Source organism: Mesoplodon bidens, assembly GCF_964165515.1.
Source record: "Mesoplodon bidens genome assembly, chromosome: 3".
Classification (NCBI taxonomy): domain Eukaryota; kingdom Metazoa; phylum Chordata; class Mammalia; order Artiodactyla; family Ziphiidae; genus Mesoplodon; species Mesoplodon bidens.
The window spans coordinates 82,825,066-82,840,711 of record NC_138178.1 but is presented as its reverse complement, the minus strand read 5'-3'; the positions used below and the strand labels follow the sequence as shown (position 1 = coordinate 82,840,711).

At 48.8% G+C, this 15,646-nt stretch overlaps 1 protein-coding gene across 3 annotated transcripts in view; it reads left to right on the top strand.

Annotated features, from left to right (window-relative positions):
• KLHL25 (kelch like family member 25) overlaps window positions 1-15,646 on the top strand; it is a 103,507-nt gene that overhangs the window by 40,545 nt on the left and 47,316 nt on the right. Inside the window, exon 3 of one of the 3 annotated variants that reach the window (XM_081229587.1) lies at window positions 12,840-13,166. The exons of 1 other annotated variant lie outside the window; for it this stretch is intronic. The gene's annotated coding sequence lies outside the window, so the exon portion shown is untranslated. Of the gene's footprint in view, window positions 1-5,611; window positions 5,774-12,839; window positions 13,167-15,646 lie in introns of those variants that run through there. One more of the 3 variants, XM_081229586.1, reaches the window with a different exon arrangement.

The window sequence follows — 15,646 nt, the reverse complement described above, 5'->3', positions numbered from 1 at the left end:
GCCTCGCCCTAGGCCATTAGGGGCCTCTGGGGCCCAGGCCTCAGTAGCCGTTATAGCTCCAGGCGAGTCCAGTGTGCAGCCAAGGTGAGAGCCCCACCCTGGGGGGCCCTTGAGAGGCAACAGGAGGGGAGTAGATGGAGGGCTCAAAGGGAGGCGGGAGCTGGCGCCCTGGGACCGGGTGCCACTGTGGACATCTGGTGGTTCCAGGGCTCTGGGACCAGATGGCCCTGGGATTGGGTCCTGCCTCTCCTGGGGGCAGCTGTGTGCTCACTAGTGTGCGAGGGAACCTCTTTTCTCCCATCCCTCCGCAAGATGGAGAGAAGGCCTTCCTCAGAGCGGGCGTCACGATTACGTGAGGGAACGGCCCCCCAGCAGGGCTTGCTGCAGTGCTGCCCCAGTTACCCCAAGTTATCTTGCTCTCTGTTCTTAGCGTCATCATTATATGAAATCATTGCCTGAAAAGGGAAGGTGACAGTGGATGCCAGGGGCAAAGGGACACATTCAGGCACTCTTTGTGAGTGACAGAGGAACAGGGAGACAGGCGGAGGGACTTTCCCAGGTCCCAGGACGGGTGCAGAGTCAGGAAGGGAGAGGGCGGAAGGAAGGACCAGCATGTCCTGGAGGGCCTCTTCTGAGGGGTGGGCGGGGCCTTTCCTGCAGCCCCGCTGGGGCAGGATCCACAGCAGGCACTGAGGTTGGATTAGGGTGTCCTGAGCCAGCCTGGCCCGGGCACAGGGGTAGGGGCTGGAATGGAGTGGTGGACTCGTGGGCACTGGAGAAGGTCGTCCATGGTCAGGTCCCAACTCTTAGCCCTTCTCGGTCCTTGGCCCTTGGGGCAGTGAGGTCTGGGGACCCCCGGTGGATGGGAGTCAGGAGGCGTAGGTCCTGGGGGCTCTAAGAAGCGGGGTCGGTGGGAGATCCCAGGGTCACGCAGGGGGAGCCTTCCAGGCCCCAGGCTGTCCTGTCCACCAAGGTGCTTCTCTGCCCGGCTGGCCCAGCCCCTCCCTGCCCGCACCTGCCTTGTGCTCCTGCAGCTCTGAGGAGCCAGCCCCGTGCCGTTCAGGTCACAGGAACCCTGTCAGGAGCTGGCCAGAGCGGAGAAATTAATTTCCTCAATGACCTGGCGGCTGCTGACAAGAACGCTGAAAGCTCTGCACGGCGAAAGCAATCATACTTAGCTGGGATTGCTTCTGAATGGAATCTGATGTTTCAGCTATTAAATCAAATCCAGCTGTGCCTTCGAGGCCCGTAAAGAGATATGTCCTCTGGCAGGCAAGGCAGGCAGGGCAGGACCCAGCAAAAGCATCAGGTGTGCCATACAGGGTGTTTGGCCTCATAAAGTCCAGCCTGGATGAGAATAGGCTTTGTTCTCTTTTAAGGTTTCTCTGCTTTTTGTTTTGTTTTAATGTGCTCTCTTCCTCTTTGGGAGAAAAATCTGACCAGCAAAATATCTTGGTCCTGGGGAATAGGCTTCAAAGAGAACACTGGCGTTTCCTTGTTGAGTCCCTGTTCCCACACTCTGGGAACTTAGGCTGGTCACCTGTGGGGCCCAAAGGCTCCTCCCATCTCAGGCCACCCAGCCCAGGCCAGGTGGCTCTGACCCTGTCTGGTGTTTGCCCATCCCCGGGACCCTGGAGGGCAGTTCTTCCCCAAGTGGGAGAGGGTGGGGGGTAGGTCAGCCGGACCCAGTGAGCCCTTTACTTTTCCAGGACTTCCCCCCATTTCAGGGACCGTGGAAGGGTCGGCTCTGACTCTTGCTGGCTGCTTGACCCTGGTTGCTTAACTTCTCTGAGCTTCAGCTTTCTCACCTGGAAAACGGGAATAAAAACTGTATTACTCACAGTAGTTGAGGAGGAGAGACCGAGTGAGGGGCTGGGTTCAGAGTCCGCTTTTATATGAGGTTGCGAGGAGGAGGGGATGGTGGTGATAATGGTTTCGGGATGCTTTGGGCGCAGGGACCTCTGGATGTCCCCGGGCCAGCCCCTCCTGCTGGAAGGGTCCATCCCTCACGGTCGGGATCGCACTTGCCATTGCCTGGCTGAGTGCCACACGGGCCTTGTTCCTTCCGTGCTCCCCAGCCCACGGCGTGGGTGCTGTGGTCTCAGGAATGAGGATGTGGCGAGCACTGGGGTAGGAAGCTGATGCCTGGGCCCGTCCGGCCCTCCCTCAGCTCCTGGGAAGTGGGCTTTTGTGGCAGGAAGGCTCCCTCGTTCCGCTGCTGCTGGGGCAGTCGCCACAGTGCTGCCAGGACCCGCTGGAGGAGCAGCCCTCACTCGGAAGGCTGCAGACCAGGTGGTCCTGAGCCGGGGGGCTGCCGCACGTGGGGGGGATGGGAGGGGACTGTGACAGCAGTGGTGGCTAAGGGGCTGGGCCCACACACCCTCGACAAGGCTGCAGGTTGTGACGAGCAGAGATTAGCACGCCTGCTGCCCCTCCAGCATGGGCCTCCCACTCTCCACCCAGTGCCGGGGCCAGAGAATGGGGTTTGTACCCAGTGTGTCTCCCGAGTGCCCCTCCCTGCTCTACTGTCCCAGTCCCTCCTGCAGGCATAGAACTGGCCTGGGGTCCTGTCTGCAGTGCCTCTCTGGTCCCCGAACCCCACGTCCATCTCTTAAGACTCCACTTAACTTCAGGAACCACCAGCCAGAGCCCTGCGCTCTGCAACCCCTCCCCATCACCGAGTGACTTCCCCCATTCGTCCCCAAGTGCTTTGATCCCCCATCTTGGACACCACTCGTGAGCTCTGAGTGGTGCCTGCATCCACACCAGGTGCCCCAGTCGTGAGTTCATTTAACCCTCTCAGAAGCATTTGTCATCAGGGCTGCTGTTACGGACCTGGCACCTGAGACTCAGCGTAGGTGGCTGGCATCACACTAACAGCTGGTGAGGGTTGGAGTGGCATCTGAGCCCTGGAGCTGCCTCAGGCCTGTAGGCGTCTCTAGAGACCCGGGAACTGGGCACCCCACATCTGCACCCTGGTGCCGAGGGCGGGCCACACGGGTGCTGCCCGGTAGTGGGGATGGTGCTGTGCTGGAAGCTGAACGCCAGCAGGACCTCCAGGGCCAGCCCTTAGCTCCCGTGTCACATCCGATCCTTGTCCCTAGGTGACAGTGGCCAGCAGTGGCAGGAGGCCCCTGGAGCTGGGGTGGGCGCCCATCTCCCCGGGCTACCCGCCAAGTGTAGACTAGCTGTGAACGTTCTTTTCTCTTGTTCTCTCCTGCTGAGCTCCCACCTCCCCAGCCTGCCTCTGGCCTGAGGGCTTCAGAACATCGGGGCAGGGGTCCAGGTTGCTGGGAGCCGTCTTCTCCTCATGGGCATTGTTGGAACCCAGACACTTGGGGCGCCAGGGCACGGGCTCCAGCCCCTCTCTGAGAAGAGCTGCAGGTGACTCAGTTGCCACCAGAGGAGGGCTGATTCAGCACATCCTGTCCTGCCTTAAGAGAGATTGTGCCCAAGAGGCAACCCCGGAGCACAGGATTCAGGGGTGGGCTGGTGTGGTGGGTGGGGGGTGCCCGGGGCAAGAGGGCAGGCTTTTGCAACACCCCGCGTCCACCCACCCACCCGCGCACCCACGGCCTCCCGTTCTGCCCGTGTTCACCAGGGCCGCCCCATGCCAGGCCCGCGATGGGGACGGCGTTAGTGGCTGTGGTCCGCACGGCAGGCCCCCACCAGCACGCCACGGGACAGCAAGGGCAGTCACGGGGCTGGCCGGGGCCACTGTGCACAGGCGGTGGGCTAGACAAGTGTCCTGACTGAAAAAAAAAAAAAACGCACAACCTAAAGGTTGAGAATTATGTTTTATTTGGCGGACAAAGCTGAGGACTTAAGCCTGGGACGCAACTTCTCAGATAGCTCTGAGGGACTGCTCCCAAGAGGTCATGGGGGGAACCAGCACATATAGCACATATAGGAGTTCTTGCAACGAAGACCGCGTAGGCAGAACGTCAAAAGGATATTGTTAAAGAAACCAGACATCTCAAGTTAAGGAATGTAGCGCTTTTCTGTTTATGGGAAGATGCAAGAGTCTGGGCTCACGGAAGTCATTCCTTTAAGATGCACTTCAGCTGTCAGGGGTCCAGTATCCTGTGCTTTCCCATCCTGAGTCTCCTCAGGGTGCACCGTCGGGGGAGGCTGCAACATCCTTTGTTTACTGACCTGGTGGGCACCATTTTGCATTGATGCATGGTCCCATTTCACAGATGAGGAAACCAGGTCTCAGAGAAGCAACTGCCAGAAATCAGGGTGGCGCAGACCAGGACGGCCATGGGATGCGCCTGAGGGATCCAGGCAGTGCGGCTTCCCAGCTCCTCTGCCTTTAGGGTGCCGCCTGTTCCTCAGCAACTCGGGACAGCCCAGAAGGGCCACCCCCTAGGTCAGGATCCCACAACCCCTCACCCCCAGCACAGGGGGCTCTGAGGCTTGGCTTGGGGCCTGCCCCGAGGGGAACGCCATGTCTGCTTGGTGTTCTGGCCCCCAAGCTTTGGGTTCTCCGTCTTAGAGCTTCTCAGGACGTTTGGGGGCCTGTGAGGAGCTTGGAGGGATTTGGGGGCCCTTCACCAGCCCCACTGAGAGCACAGTGGTCGCCTTGCCCAGCCCCCACGCATCTGGGAGCTTGCTGACCCCCTCGGCTCGACCAGCTTCCAGCAGAGCTTGAGTCCGCCTTCCAGAAGCCTTGGGAATGAGGGGCGCATCCTACTTGGTCCACAGGTCCCAGTGCTGGCTTGAATTTTTTTCATTATAATGTTACTTAAATACGTACAGACTTACAACTAGATGTAAGCTCCCTGTGTTTGTAGCTCTTTCACAGCTGCAACGCTAACAATTGTACAGGTGAAATACACCCAAAGACGTAAGACCGAGAATGCGGTCTCCGCTAACTGATGCTTTGTGGAAGTTGTGTTGCCTCCCTCTGCCTCTTGGATGGCTGGATATGCAGGTTTATGGGGAGCTCAGCCCGCCTGTGCAGGGGGCTCCTTCTCTTTTCCTTTTTGGAGCCGTCGTGAGACCCCTTTGGGCAGCTCGGTGTGGGTGGAGGCGGGGGGACATCATCTGTGTCCCCTGGCACAAACCTGCCTCCTTGGTCTAGGGCTGCCTCTGAGCCTGTGGCACTCAGAGAGCTGGCCAGAGTAAGTGTGCTGTCTGGCATTGTGGATGGGTGGGGAGTGGGGAACACCCTTGGCAAGAACCCCCGGCTCCCTCCCCCGGTACTCCAGAGAACCTGTTTTTAAAATAGAATCCCACAGGGGTGTGTCTGCCTGTGGAGGCTGAGTGGGCAGTCCGCCCGTCGCTGTCCTGAGTGTTCCCCGCTCCCCACCCCTCTAGGTCCTTCCTGGGCCTGCTGTATCCTTTCTCCACTAGGTGATCAACTCAGGAGCTGCTACCCCAGCCAAGGGCACCACCTCCTGGACACACGTCCACAGCCACATCTCTGCTTGGAGTTGGGCTAGGTTATGCCAAGCTGTGGCTGTGGGTTGGGCTTTAGAAATGATCACACTGGCCAGCTGCGTTTTCTTCGTTGCTTCCAGGATATTCTACACTAAGCCTTTCGTGTGCATTAGATGGCTCCATCCTTCTCTGGGAGAAGGCAGGTATCTGTCCTTATTTTCCACAGGAAAATGCGAAGCTCAGAGCAGATGTCACACTGATTGAGAACCCAGCACTGGAGTGTGAGCTTCATGACCATGGGGACCGTCTGACCTCATTCACCACTGCATCTGTCCTGCAGGGTCTGGGTTGGTAGGCTGTGCAGTAAATATTTGTCGAGTGCAGGAATGAATGTGTTGGCTGCTGCCCACAGCTGTACTGTTCTTCCTGGTGACCTGACTGGCCACGACCATGTCTGCTCCCCCTGCTCTCTAACCATGTCTGCCCTCCCTCTCTCACCATTTCCATCTCACTGGCCTACATTCAGGTTCTCAAAAATATCAATACCAGATTCCTACCCCCAGGACTTTGCACATGCCATTCCTTCTGCCTGGAGTGCTTTTTGCCTTTCTAGCAAACTCCTGTCTGTTCTGCAGGTCTCAGGTTAAATATTACCTCCTTCCCATACCCTCCACCAAAGTAAAAGAAAGTCTTCCTTCTAATCTCTAATTTTTTTTCTTTTTTTATTATATTATTTTATTATTTTTTAAAATTTTATTTTATATTGGAGTATAGTTGATTAACAATGTTGTATTAGTTTCAGGTGTACAGCAAAGTGATTCAGTTATACGTATACTTGTATCTATTCTTTTTCAAATGCATTTCCCATTTAGATTATTACAGAATATTGAGCAGAGTTCCCTGTGCTGTACAGTAGGTCCTTGTTGGTTATCTATTTCAAATATAGCAGTGTGTACATGTCAACCCCAAACTCCCAATCTATCCCTCCCCCAGCCCTTCCCCCACTCCCGGTAACCATAAGTTTGTTCTCTAAGTCTGTGGCTCTGTTTTGTAAATAAGTTCATTTGTATCATTTTTTTAGATTCTGCATATTAGCGATATCATATGTTTGTCTTTCTCTATCTGACTTACTTCACTTAGTACGATAATCTCCAGGTCCATCCATGTTGCTGGAAATAGCATTATTTTATTCTTTTTAATGGCTGAGTAATATTCCATTATATATACATACCACATCTTTACCCATTCATTTGTCAATGGATATTTAGGTTGCTTCCATGTTCTGGCTGTTGTAAACAGCGTTGCAATGAACATTGGGGTGCATATATCCTTTCAAACCATGTTTTTCTCCAACTATATGCCCAAGAGTGGGATTACTGGATCATATGGTAGTTCTATTTTTAGTTCCTTAAGGAACCTTCATACTGTTCTCCATAGTGGCTGTACCAATTTACATTCCCACCAACAGTGTAGGAAGGTTCCCTTTTCTCCACACCCTCTCCAGCATTTATTGTTTGTAGACTTCAATGATGGCCATTTTGACTGGTGTGAGGTGATATTGTAGTTTTGATTTGCATTTCTATAATAATTAGTGATGTTGACCATCTTTCCATGTGCTTTTTGACCATCTGTATGTCTTCTTCGGAGAAATGTCTATTTAGGTCTTCCGCCCCTTTTTTGATTGGCTTGTTTTTTTGATATTGAGCTGCATGAGCTGTTTGTAAATTTTGGAGATTAAGTCCTTGTCGGTTGCATCCTTTGCAAGTATTTTCTCCCATTCTATGGGTTGTCTTTACGTTTATGGTTTCCTTTGCTGTGCGAAAGCTTTTAAATTTGATTAGGTCCCATTTGTTTATTTTTGTTTTTCTTTCCATTACTCTGAGAGACGGATTGAAAAAGATATTGCTGTGATTTATGTCAAAGAGTGTTCTGCCTATGTTTTCCTCTAAGAGTTTTATAGTATCCGGACTTACATTTAGGTCTTTAATCCATTTTGAGTTTCCTTTCGTGTATGGTGTTAGGGAGTGTTCTAACTTCATTCGTTTACAAGTAGCTGTCCAGTTTTCTCAGAACCACTTATTGAAGAGGCTGTCTTTTCTCCATTGTATATTCTTGCCTCCTTGATCATAGATTAGTTGACCATAGGTGCATGGGTTTATCTCTGGGCTTTCTATCCCATTCCATTGAGCTATATATTTCTGTTTTTGTCAGTACCATACTGTTTTGATGACTGTAGCTTTGTAGTATAGTCTGAAGTCAGGGAGCCTGATTCCTCCAGCTCCATTTTTCTTTCTCAGGATTGCTTTGGCTATTTGGGGTCTTTTTTGTCTCCATACAAATTTAAAAAATTTTTTGTGCTAGTTCTGTGAAAAATGCCATTGGTAATTTGATAGGGATTGCATTGAATCTGTAGATTGCCTTGGGTAGTATACTCATTTTGACAGTATTGATTCTTCCAATGCAAGAACATGGTGTATCTCTCCATGTGTTTGTGTCAGCTTTGATTTCTTTCATCAGCATCTTATAGTTTTCAGAGTACAGGTCTTTTGTCTCCTTAGGTAGGTTTATTCCTAGGTGTTTTATTCTTTTTGATGTGATGGTAAATGGGATTGTTTCCTTAATTTCTCTTTCTGGATGTTTTGTTGTTAGTGTATAGAAATGCAACAGTTTTCTGCATATCGATTTTCTATCCTGCAACTATACCAGATTCATTGATGAGCTCTAGTAGTATTCTGGTAGCATCTTTAGGATTTTCTCTGTATAGTATCATGTCATCTGCAAACAGTGACAGTTCTTTTCCAACTTGGATTCCTTTTCTTTTTCTTCTCTGATTGCCGTGGCTAGGACTTCCAAAACTGTGTTGAATAATAGTGGCGAGGGTGGACATCCTTGTCTTGTTCCTGATCTTAGAGGAAATGCTTTCAGGTTTTCACCATTGAGAATGATGTTAGCTGTGGGTTTGTTATATATGGCCTTTATTATTTTGAGGTATGTTCCCTCTATGCCCACTTTCTGGAGAGTTTTTTCTTTTTATCATAAATGGGTGTTGAACTTTGTCAAAAGCTTTTTCTGAATCTATTGGGATGATCATATGGTTTTTATTCTTCAGTTTTTTAATGTGGTGTATCACATTGATTAGCGGATATTGAAGAATCCGGGCATCCCTGGGATAAATCCCACTTGATCATGGTGTATGATCCTTTTAATGTATTGTTGGATTTGGTTTGCTTGTATTTTGTTGAGTATTTCTGCATCTATGTTCATCAGTGATATTGGCCTGTAATTTTCTTTTTTGTGGTATCTTTGGTTTTGGTATCAGGGTGATGGTGGCCTCATAGAATGAGTTTGGGAGTGTTCCTTTTTCTGCAGTTTTTTGGATTAGTTTCAGAAGGATAGGTGTTAACTCTTCTCTAAATGTTTGATAGAATTTGCTTTTGCTTATGAAGCCATCTGGTCCTGGACTTCTGTTTGTTAGTTTTTAAATCACAGTTCAATTTCAGTACTTGTGATTGGTCTGTTCATATTTTCTGTTTCTTCCTGGTTCAGTCTGGGAGATTGTACCTTTCTAAGAATTTGTCCATTTCTTCTAGGTCGCCCAATTTATTGGCATATAGTTGCTTGTAGTAGTCTCTTATGATCCTTTGTATTTCTGTGGTGTTGGTTGTAACTTCTCCTTTTGCATTTCTAATTTTATTGATTTGAGCCCTATTCCTTTTTTTCTTGATGAGTCTGGCTAAAGGTTTATTAATTTTGTTTATCTTCTCAAAGAACCAGCTTTTAGTTTCATTGATCTTTTCTATTGTTTTCTTCATTTCTATTTCATTTATTTCTGCTCTGATCTTTATGATTTCTTTCCTTATAGTAACTATAGGTTTTGTTTGTTCTTCTTTCTCTAGTTGCTTTAGGTGTAAGGTTAGGTTGTTTGAGATTTTTCTTGTTTCCTGAGGTAAGATTGTATTGCTATAAACTTCCCTCTTAGAAGTGCTTTTACTGCATCCCATTGGTTTTGGATCATCGTATTTTCATTGTCATTTGTCTCTAGGTATGTTTTGATTTCCTCTTGGATTTCTTCAGTGATCCATTGGTTGTTTAGTGGCATATTGTTTAAGCCTCCAGATGTTTGTGTTTTTTACAGTTTTTTTTCCTGTAATTGATTTCTAATCTCATAGCATTGTGGTTGGAGAAGATGCTTGATATGATTTCAATTATCTTAAATTTACCGAGGCTCACTTTGTGGCCTAGCATGTGATCAATCCTGGAGAATGTTCCATGTGCACTTGAGAAGACTGTGTGTTCTATTGCTTTTGAACAGAATACTCTATAAATTAAGTCCATCTAGTCTAATGTGTCATTTAAGGCCTGTGTTTCCTTATTGATTTTCTGTCTGGATGATTTCTCCAGTGATGAAAGTGGGGTGTTAAAGTCCCACACTATTATTGTTACTGTTGATTTCTTCTTTTATGGCTGTTAATATTTGCCTTTTCTCCTCCCCTCACTTTCAGTTTGTATGTGTCCCTAGATCTGAAGTGGGTCTCTGGTAACATATATATGGGGCTTGTTTCTGTATCCAGCCAGTCTTTGTCTTTTGGTTGGAGCATTTAATCCATTTACGTTTAAGGTAATTATCAATATGTGTGTTCTTATTTCCATTTTGTTGATTGTTTTGGATTTGTTTTCCTAGTTCTTTTATCTTCCTCTATTGTTCTCTTGTGATTTGATGACTAACGTTAATGTTGTGTTGGATTCCTTTTTCTTGTTTACTGTAGATTTTTGGTTTGCAGTTATCATGAGGTTTTGAAATAGCAGTCTATATAGAAACAAGATTGTTTCAAGTTCCTGTTCTTTTAATTTCAAATGCATTTCCAATATTCTGCATTTGTGCTCTCCCCTTCTCACAGTTGCTGGCTTTGATATCATATTTGTGTGTAGATGACTTCCTGCCTTTACTGTATGTTTGCCTTTATCGGTGAGCTTTTCCATTTGTAATTTTCTTATTTCTAGTTGTGGCCTTTTCTTTTCCACCTAGAGAATTTCCTTTAGCATTTGTTGCAAAGCTGGTCTGGTGGTGCTGAATTCTCTTAGCTTCTGCTTGTCTGTAAAGCTTTTGATTTCTCTGTCGAATCTGAGTGAGAGCCTTACTGGGTAGAGTATTCTTGGTTGTAGGTTCTTCCCTTTCATCACTTTAAATATATGGTGCTACTCTCTTCTGGCCTGCAGAGTGTCTGCCGAACCTTATGGGAGGTACCTTGTGTGTTATGTGTCGTTTTTCCCTTGTTGTTTTTAATATTTTTTCTTTGTCTTTAATTTTTGTCACTTTGATTACTATGTCTCTCGGCATGTTCCTCCTTGGATTTATCCTGCCTGGGACTCTCTGTGCTTCCTGGACTTGGATGACTGTTTCCTTTCCCATGTTAGGGAAATTTTCAGCTATTATCTCTTCAAATATTTTCTCAGGTCCTTTCTCTCCCTCTTCTCCCTCTGCGACCGCTATAATGCAAATGTTGGTGCATTTCATGTTGTTCCAGAGGTCTCTTAGACTGTCCTCATTTCTTTTCATTCTTTTTTCTTTAGTCTCTTCTGTGGCAGTGATTTCCACCATTCTGTCTTCCAGCTCACTTATCTGTTCCTCTGTCTCAGTTATTCTGCTATTGATTCCTTCTGGTGTATTTTTCATTTCAGTTATTGTATTGTTCATCTCTGTTTGTTCTTTAGTTCTTCTAAGTTTTTGTTAAACATTTTTTGTATCTTCTCGATCTGTACCTCCTTTTTCTGAGATCTTGGATCATCTTTACTATCATTACTCTGAATTCCTTTTTGGGTAGACTGCCGGTCTCCACTTCACTTACTTTTTCTTCTGGGGTTTAATCTTATTCTTTCATCTGGGACATATTCCTCTGCCATCTCATTTTGTCTAGCTTTCTGTGACTGCAGTTTCTGTTTCACAGGTTGTAGTTCTTCTTGCTTCTGCTCTCTGCCCCCTGGTAGATGAGGCTGTCTAAGAGACCTGTGAAGGCTTCCTGGTGAGAGGGACTGGATCCTGCCCACTGGTGGGTGGAGCTGGGTCTTGTCCCTCTGGTGGCCAGGGCCATGTCAAGGGGTGTGTTTAGCGGACAACTGTGTGCTCAGGAAGGCTCTAAGCAGCCCACCTGCTTATGGGTGAGGCTGTGTTCCCACTTTGTTGGCTGTTTGGCGTGTGGTGTCCCAGCACTAGAGCCCACAGGCCGTTGGGTGGGGCCAGGTCATAGTGAGGAAATGGTGGCCTCTGGGAGGGCTCATGCCAATGAGCACTCCTCAGAACTATCGCTGCCAGTGTCTTTGTCCCCACAGTGAGCCACAGCCCCCCGCCTTCACAGAAGACCCTCCGGTATCAGCAGGTAGGTTTGGCCCAGGCTCTTATGAGGTTCCTGCTTTTTTCTGTGTCCTGCTTTGCATGAGTCCTTGTCTGCACCCTCCAAGAGTGTAGTTTCTGTTTCCCCCAGTCCTGTGGAATTCCTGTGAACAAACCCCACTAACCTTCAAAGCCAGATTCTATGGGGGCTTTTCCTGTTGCCAGACCCCCCAGGCTGGGGAGCCCGATGTGGGACTCAGAACTTTCACTCCTGTGGGAGAACTTCTGTGGTATAATTATTTTCCAGTTTGTGGGTTGCCCACTGGCAGGCATGGTATTTGATTTTATTGCAGTTGGCGCCTGTCCTACCATCTCTTTGTGGCTTCTTCTTTGTCTTTGGATGTAGGATATGTTTTTTGGTAGGTTCCAGCATTTTTTTGTCAATGGTTGTTAAGCAGTTGTGATTTTGGTGATTTTGTAAGAAGAGGTGAGCTCACATCCTTCTGTTCTGCCATCTTGTCTCCATCTCCTCTAATCACTGTTTTATACGCTACTTTCTTCCATGTTTTATTGGCTCCTTTTTTTCCTTTGCGCTTAGTTCAGTTTCACTTGTTCATAGGTTGCTGGTACAGAGGCCTCTCACCCAGGACTTCAGACAAGCATTCCTAGTGTGAAATGGCTCTCTAATCTCTAAATTTTTATTTTTAACATAAAGCTCTTTTGTTACTGTGTGATGGCTGTATACATTTTATTCGTAGAAGCCTGCAGTTTCTCCCACTGAAGGATGATCCATGGAGACAGCAGTAGCTGTGTCTGCCCTTCGTGTTTCCCCAGGCCTGGCACAGTGCCTGCTGGTTTGAGGGTGCTCAGGTGCACATGGCTGGAGGGGCTGAATGGACCCATGAGTAGTTCCCATATTCTAGATGAGGAAAGCATGCCTCAGGAAGGTTGCGGAACCATTCAGGGCTGCACTGCTGGTAAACGAGAGAGCTCCGTTTTCACACGCAGGCCTTCCACTCAGGGCCTGAGCTCCAGCCCTTCCCTGTGGCCTCTTGATCATCATCTGGTTCCAGGTTAGGACAGAATGTTGTTGGCATGATTTACATTCTCTCTCGTTCCTCCACAGACGCTGTGTGTTTCTCCCCACCCCACGGCTGCAGCCCTCACTGTTGCACGGTGGCCCTGACCCTGTCTGCCATGGCAGGAAGCTCAGCCCGGCCCCAGGCCAGTACTCCGAGCAGCCAGAAGTCAGCCCCTCCAGCTCTGGGCGGCTTCAGGGGCTGCTCTGAGCTTCAGAGAAGAAAATCCGTCTCCAGCGCCCTGTGTGTCTGGCCGAGGCCTTTCCTGCTTTGCAGTGGTTTGCCGGGGAGAGGACCTTTCAAGGGGGGCGTGGGCGGATGCCAGGACTCCCTCAGCCTCGGGGAGAAGGACACGTTTGCAGAGCTTTGAGGTCGCCTATTTCAGCAAGTTCTGGACTGGGATTGGGGGACTGGGTGGGTGGGGGGGGTTCCCTGAAGGGGTGGGGGTGGCAGCACTGACAGCATGGTCTTTGGCTCAGGGCTTCCCTATTGGTGTTGTAATGTCTCCCCACAGATGATGTCCCAGGCCTCTGGGAAACAGGTGCATCGGGGCTGAGAGCAGAATGTGCTGTGGAGAAAGCACATTAAGGGAGGGAACCCTTCAGTGACACCCACCAGTCTCCATTAGCAAATGACACCCAGACCCAACTCCTGGTCAGGCCAGCTATGCCCCAGGATACTGTGCCTAGGTGCAGATGCACGTGGAGACCAGGGGATGCCCCATCACCTCCCCTCAGAGCCCAGCCCAAGAGGCAGCAATGACCCCATCTCCTGACAGGAGCATGGTCAACCTAGAACATGGCACTACCCTCCAAGACCAGCAGCAGATATGAGCTGGGGACCACAGAGGGACTCCAGGGTGCCCACTATAGATCCCACCAGGGCTGGACACATCTCAACTTGGAGGATGACAAGGCCCATGACGCCGGCCCCCCTTCCAGTGCCCGCTGTCCTCTGACATCTTGCCCTTCCAGCTGGTAATGGGATCTGGCCCCTTTGCCCCCTGAGCTCAAAAACAATGGTCCCAAGAAAACTGCCGACCATTTGTTCATTTTTTCCACCTCCCAAGTCATTGGGTACCTCATAGGTACAACCTCAGCATCTGGGGTTCTGGAGGGGTTGGCTCCTGCTAGCGGCCCTCCTCACACCTAGTGTTAGAGTTTCTGGGCCGGTCCTTCGCTTGCCCCAGTGCAAGGCCATCAGCTGCCACTTGGGAAAAAGCCAAAAGTGGAAGGCACATCTCTGGGTTCTTTGGACCCCACAGACCCACCTGTATGAGAGGCCGACCTCTTTCTCTTGGTGCTTCATCTCAGCCACCTAGAAGCCAGGTGGCTGGTCCCAGGAGATGGCTCTGCCTGAGATTTGGGGAGGCCCTGGGGCTGGTGGGGAAGCAGCAGCCCCAGGTCCAGAGCCCACACTGCCTGGAGGGGCCCCTGTGGCCTGTTGCATTGCTGAGCCAAGTTAAGCACAGATCTCACAGCACAGAGGACCTCGCAGTGGTGCTTTTCCCAAAAGTTGTGTTGCTTTTATCTGTTTCTAACTTAATAAAAGAGTTGAGAAAAATCTTGCTTTCTTTGGGTGCTGGGACCAGTCTTGTGGGACATGAAGGCACAAGCAGACTGATTTCCACCCCACCAGCCAGGGCTCACAGTCTGCCCCTCTGGGGGGTTGAGTGAGATTCACCTTCCTCAAGCACCCGCAAGCACGCAGAGGAGAGGGCTTCCTGTCCTCAGATTGATTGTTTCAGCAGCAGAAGCCTTTATACTGATTCTCATGCATAGAATCCTGAGTACTTTTTTCCTGAAAAATGCGTGGGTGAACTCTTAACTTGAAGATGTAATTCCATTGATTTCCATGTGTTCTTTTGTGTGCTGTGAACCCCCAGTTGACACTCAATTGTGTGAAAATAACACAAGCAGTGTTAAGACAGGCATCAATACTCCAGTGGCTAGCATCAGTTATCACGACACAATTGCTAATGCTCATGTTCACCTGCTCTCCTTTCACACATTTTCACAGCTATTATGAACCATAAACTCAAGAATGTGGACACAGGGCTGTGACAGCCACAGATTAAAGAGGAGGCCCTTCCCAACATCCCACTGCAGGCCCTGAACACCACAACATCAAACACACCACCTGTCAAGGGGACAACGGCCAACACACCTTGGAGAAAGACAAGGCTGGCATCCATTCCAAAAACAGCCCTTGCACCAAAAATATTGGATTCACACAGCCTACACAGGGATGCTCCACATAAAAACACCCCTTGAAGACCACAGTAGGTAGTTTCTTCTAAATTTGTAGAGACAAACATAAAATGAAAAAGCAGAGGAACTAATCCCAATTAAAAGAACAAGAGGAATCCTGTGAAAGAACAAATAATGAAGCAGACCACCAGTCTACTAGACCCAGAGTTCAAAGAGGAGGTAATAAAAAAAGTAATTAAGAAAGGTTATTGATAGAAATGCAGATCACTGTAACAAAAATTAGATACTCTAAAGAGGAGAACCAATTAAAATTAAACAATTGCTGAGATAAAAACCAATCTAGAAGCAGTGAACAGCAGACTAAAAATGCAGAACAGTGAATAAATCATCTGGAAGATAGAATAATGGAAATCACCCAATCAAAACAACAGACAAAGAGACAAGTGAAAAAGGGAAGAAAACATGTATGGGACAATATAAAACCTGCCAACTTACACATAATAGGGGTTTCAGACGAAGAATAAGGGGATCGAAAATGTATTTGAAGAAATTATGGCTGAAAACTTCCCAACCTGAAAAAATGAAACATATCCAGGAAGCACAGAAAGTCCCAAACAGACCCACACCAGGATATATCATAGTTA